Below are 6,359 nucleotides of genomic sequence, written 5' to 3'. Positions count from 1 at the left end.
CTTCCAAGGGACGCAGTAGATGTTGCACCTGTTCTGAGATGATTTATGTCCCTGAACTTTTGTTCTCGCTTTGATGTAGCTTTAATTACGTGATTAATTAACTAATAATCGTAATATCACCCCTAATCTGACTTATTTTGTCACTTTAATTTCCATCTTTTATTTTCCTCTCTCTTTTATCTTCAAAACTCCGTCTTAGGTGTACTTTTAACGTAAATCAATTTAACCTTTGTAATTCATTTGTAGTTTTAATTATCATTGTTTATCCATCGTATTGTTTGTGTATGGTTTATTTATTTGCTTTTTCACATGTAATTAATACAAATTCCAACTTCGACATTAATAATTGCTAAATTACGTGTTAACCGACATACCTTAATTCACAAGCTAGGATTAATCTGTGGATGTTGCATTGCCTGCATATAATCGACAACATATCAAATATGAATAATTTTCCTAATCATTAGTAGAGGCCGCTATCGAGGCGGGCGGGATTAGGTGTTCGATTAAAGAGCTTCCTAATACGTACCCTCACCCCTTACTCCAGATCTCTATGAACATCCGTGTTCATTGGCATCCACGAGAGTCATTCTAGACGTAGAATGCTAAGGGTAACGAGTTCTTAGTGTTCACCGGTTTCAATGACTCACAAATTGGTAACGGCCCATGACGTGCTTTGGCTATCCAAGGTTCCGTGGAAGAATTGCCGCCGCCTTAAAACAATCACAAACGCGCGGGTGCGCGCGGCTCGATTGGCCCTTGTTCACAAATACACCATATGAATAAACAATAATCAATGTTAACAACCCATAAGGTCACATTAATCCTCATATTCCACCTTACTCGTATTAAACCACCTATAAATCCAAGTCATTACTCTTACTATTTAATCTTCAAGGCTCGTCTACTTTCTCTTTGCTCCTTAACCCAGCCTCAACACTTCATAATAATAGTTTTTCCCTGAAATGTACTTTGATTATTTTCTCCCTTGTCTTAACATATTATTCACATTCATACTATTCAATCCTCATTTACCACAATTAAGTTCAAACAATGATCAACATTCCATCTTTAGTAATCATACCCCAAATCAACATCTCCTAAAAGCCAAAAATTTGTACCTCATCCTGTTAACTCTCAACGAACATAAACTCTAAAGTTTTCTCTTAACAACCCAAATTTCTTAGCACACCAACCATCAAAAATTCGATACCCTGGTATAAAACAAATTAAGCTTATTAAGTGAAATTACCTTCCATCCTATTATAACATATCTCTCTCACGAACTTTTAACTCTTTTAAATTCCTCACCCTTACCACATAACATTAAATTGATATCTTTATTGCTAAATAACAATAAGTAAACATGGTTTCGGGGCAACACATTCCGCATATCACTAGACATGAAAATTTCTAATTCACTTAACATGCTCATTCACACATTTAAAACATCCAATTAACTATATCAAACATATTCTTACTCATATGTAAATCCATTCGATAAATAAATTTACAAGATAATTCATATGATAATCCAATCGTGAAAATTTACGCACCAAAATTAAACACATCACATGGCCCTAGGCGAATTTCAATGTCATCACAATATACTTACCTCAATCCCCCATCCTGCAACAAGGTTAGAAATTTCTAACTTAAAACAACTATTGACCCTTACAGAAATATAACCTCCTTTCTAACTACCCCCACTCTCTTTTCTTTCACAAGGTGACCGGTTCAAAATTGAGAAGAGCCAGATCAAGGACGTCTCCTTAACCTAATAAGGGGCTCCTAAACAGTTTCTACCCAGGGTTCATTTTATTTGACACATCCTAAGTTCATTGGGTCCATTGGTTTTAGGCCTTAGGATCGTTCACTCTGATACCACTTTGTAACACCCCTATTTATTCAGGAGCTTTTAGCTAGGCCTCCCAAATAAATAGGAGTGTTACCATCTCAGTTTCTAAAGGTAGTAAGTATAAAATACAAACAGATAAAAGGAAATTTAAATAAATTATGCTTGACTGAATTATATTGAAATAGGTTTTATTACAATTCCAAATTAAATAAACTTGAATAAATAACTTTAATACAAAATAGCGGAACTAAAAGCTACTGTTCAGACAAAATTTAAATGCGGCCAACTAGACTCCAATGGTGAACTCGCGCCATCCCAACCCAAGCATCCAAGACTGCTCCTCAAACTAACCTGCTATTTAATCTGCTCCCCATTTAACCGGAAATATTAATTACAGGACGCCATCAATTAAAGCAGGCATCAATTTTATTTTTGACAAGACACACAAAACACCCGTCAACCAAAGGTTGAATAGAAAACTCAACAATGAATAAGAATAATGAAACCTGCTGTAACACCCCCATTAATCTAAGAGCCTTAACTAGGCCTTCCTAGATAAGTGAGACTATTACCATCTCGGAATGTCCGAGGTAGTGAATAAAGAGTTTATCAAACCAAGGCAATTTAAATAAATTAAACTCAAATGTCTTATATATGTTTTTCTTTTCTTCTCAAAATAAATACAATACAAACTTACATCGGAATTAAAAGACAACTAGAGGTGATGAGTAACTAAATAGTGAGCTAAAGCTAAGTCGTCCAGTCCATGTCCTCACACACCTCCCAAGCTCCTAGCCAAGTAGTCTCAAGTACCTGCCAAGTCTTCTCCCTAGTTACGGTTCACCACAGGCGTTCACGAATACACTGTCAACCACAAGGTTGAGTCGGATAAAATTCTTCATAATAACAAAGCAACTTTACAATCTCGCAACTGTCAACATGTCATATCTCAACATCAACTGTCCAAGTTATCCACCAGAGACTAAGCCTGGAGCCTTCCAATCATTCATTCACATGATCCACCAGATACTAAGCCTGGGGCAATCCAATAACTCAACCACATTATCCACTAGAGACGTGGTCTACAGAACCAGCCTGGGCCGTCCAATATCCTCTTAATCCAAATATCAACAGCAGAATTATCAAAAATTATCATATCTCATGCTCAAGCAAATTCAATCAGACACGGTTAAATGAGTAGATTATCCTACCTGGTTAGAACGTCCAATTAATGCAAGCAAAGCAAATCCGATAAGTAGTGCTCCTCAACAAATCCGTCACCTAATAATAATAATAATAATAATAATAATAATAATAATAATAATAATAATAATAATAATAATAATTATTATTATTATTATTATTATTATTATTATTATTATTATTATTATTATTATTATTATTATTATTATTATTATTATTATTATTATTATTATTATTATTATTATTATTACGAACTACGTCAGATACTCGATTATTAATTAATTATAATTTACTAATTATTAACATACGTAATTATTTAATTAAAATCCGTCGTTACAGCACAAATCATTCTCACTATAAAATTCATAATTAATTCAATAAAAATTAAAACGACGCAAGAGATATGGGGTTGGAACCCTAAGAGTCATTTCAACAATTCTTGTGAAATATACTTTCCTCAAATTCCAAACTTATCAAGGTTTTCTTGAAAGATTTATAATTACTGACGAATCCCATCCCATAAAAAGTATCGATTCATAAAACAAATTTAACATATGATTTTTGAGAAATTCCAATTCCTAGCATCATCTAGACTCTTCAAATTTAATGTATGAAAAAGACACAGAATAGTTTTGATATATAAGTTAAGGATTCGAAGCATTCTTTACAACACTAGCAGATTCGCGGGCTTTTCGGCGACATGTTCATAAATAAATCACCTAAGACAAACAGTATGGAAGATTAATACAAAATTTTATATGCATAAACTAGACTTTAAATAAACCCTAGTCACCTAATTAAAGTTTTGGAAAAAAATAATTTAAGATCACGAAATAAATTAAACAAGAAAACCTACGAATCTGCCAAATTGCTGTAACTTTCTTTCTTTAATCTAATCATGTTTAACCTAATACTTATGTAATTAAGCACGACTTCTACCATAATCCTACTATAATTTAAGTCTTAAAGATGAACAATTGAATCTTAGAAAGATTAAAGGTAACTTACAAAATAAATGATCGAATCCAATAGAAACAGATGCAAAATCCTCAAATTGATTGTCCAATTCCTTTTTCCCTTTTTTTCCCTTCTTAATTATTCTCCCTCTCCCTCTCTAACTTATGTGCTTATGGAATTATAAGTGAATAAGGGTCAATGTCTTCTATTTATTGTGACAAAGTAGTCTTATAGGAAAATATTAGGAAAGGTCATATAAAAGGGTATTATGAAACTATTATTATATTACATATTACTACCAGTAATAATAATAATAATAATAATAATAATAATAATAATAATAATAATTATTATTATTATTATTATTATTATTATTATTATTATTATTATTATTAGGGTAGAGTTCCGGTGAGAACGGGGCTTATCGTGAGAATGGTGAGAACCAATCCCCACCATTCAATTTTGATCTAAGGGACAAGATTTAACATCATCTTAAAGGTTAAGCTTTATTATTACACACAATCCACCCAAAAGTCAATGAACAAAAAGTCAACACCGGTCAAGGTTGGCCGCCGGTGGTCAATGGTGGTGCCGGAATAAATGGTGGTCGGTGGCTGGTAAGGCGGAGGGCAACGGTGGCCACCGGTGGTTGAAAGTGGTCAACAGCCACGACTGCCGGTCAATGGTGGCCGCCGGTGGTCATTGGTGGTCGGTGGCTGGTAAGGCGGAGGGTCAACGGTGGCCACCGGTGGTTGAGGTGGTCAACAGCCACGAATGGTCAATGATAATCAACAATTTCAAACTTCAAAAATGTTGTTGGTGGGGATTGAACCCACGACCTCTTAGTTGAAATGCACTTACTTTTACCACTGTGACACATGCATCTTGTTGTTATTTTTGTATCTCTTTTAATATATATCTTTGTTAAGACCTGAGTTAAAACAATATGTACCTCTAATAATTATTAAATGTACTTCCAGTTTATATTTAATGTACATTCAGTATAAAATCAATGTACATGATGACTTAGTTAAGTGTACTTGATAAAAATTGAACATATTTTATGTACTTATGTTAATTATTCTTCGTATCTATACTTTATATTTAATGTATCTCCAATATATATAATGTGTCCCCGATGAGTAAGTGAAATAAAGTTAATAAATAATTGTTGTAAATATGATATGTAGTTATAATTATTAAAATGCACATTTATTATATATTTTATGTCCCTTCTATATTATTAAAATGTACTTGAATAATTATTGAAACATGCCTTGTAACTAATTAAGATATACATGGTATGTAACTTTAATATTTATTATATGTACCTATAATATATATTTAATGTGCCTCTTATATAAATAAAATGTACATAATAAAAAATCGAGTCATAATTGATAACTAATTAAAATAAACACGATATGTACCTATAATAAGTATTATATGGACCTATATTATAAATAGGATGGAGCGAATAGTTTTTTTATCGTTTTGTGTTAATTTAAGATTCTTAACTATATATTCTTACTTGTACTGTAACTCATTGAAAATATACCTAAACGTATTTTGAAATGTACTTGTAACCCATTAAAAATGTACCTGAAAGTATTTTATTTCGAAATGCACATGTATTGTTTTTCTTTCATAGTACTATATCTTTGTACTTCAAATCCACGAAAATAGATCTAACGGTATTTTAAATGAAACATATACGGAGTATAACATCATTCATAAATGTACTTGTAAACCATTTTCCATGTACCTCAGACATTTTGAAATGAACTTATATGTCATCATCCATAACGTGTACATGTAATCCATTGAAAATGTACTTCTATCTAATTTGAAATGTGCATGCATATATATGATGTCAAATGTACTCATTCATAATGTACATATAATTCATTGAAAATGTACTTAACGGTATTTTAAAATGTACGTATATGACATTATTCATAATGTACATGTATCTCATTGAAAATGTGCATGTATGCCATTGAGAATTAACATGTAGCTAGTATACAAAATACAAATACCCACTTTGTTAAGAAAATCAATTAAAGTAACATTAAAAAGTTTGACGGTTAATTCACTTATAAATATAAATCTTTGAAAATTAAAACTTACATATTTAGTTTTGTTATGAAAATATTCTTCACAAAATTATATTTTTGTGAAAAATTTTTTAGGTTTTAAGGAAAGAACTTACAGTTAAGGTGTCGCTTCGAAGATCACCCAAAATTAAATGGGGAGTTTAGTGTGGATTAGAGGGAGAATTTAATTATAAGGAATCACACAAGAAAATTGAAAAGAAAAACATGATTATCGTTGAAAATTA

Source organism: Silene latifolia, chromosome Y (genome assembly GCF_048544455.1).
Source record: "Silene latifolia isolate original U9 population chromosome Y, ASM4854445v1, whole genome shotgun sequence".
Lineage (NCBI taxonomy): Eukaryota > Viridiplantae > Streptophyta > Magnoliopsida > Caryophyllales > Caryophyllaceae > Silene > Silene latifolia.
The sequence above is the reverse complement of the archived record's forward strand: the minus strand, read 5'-3'. Positions refer to the sequence as shown.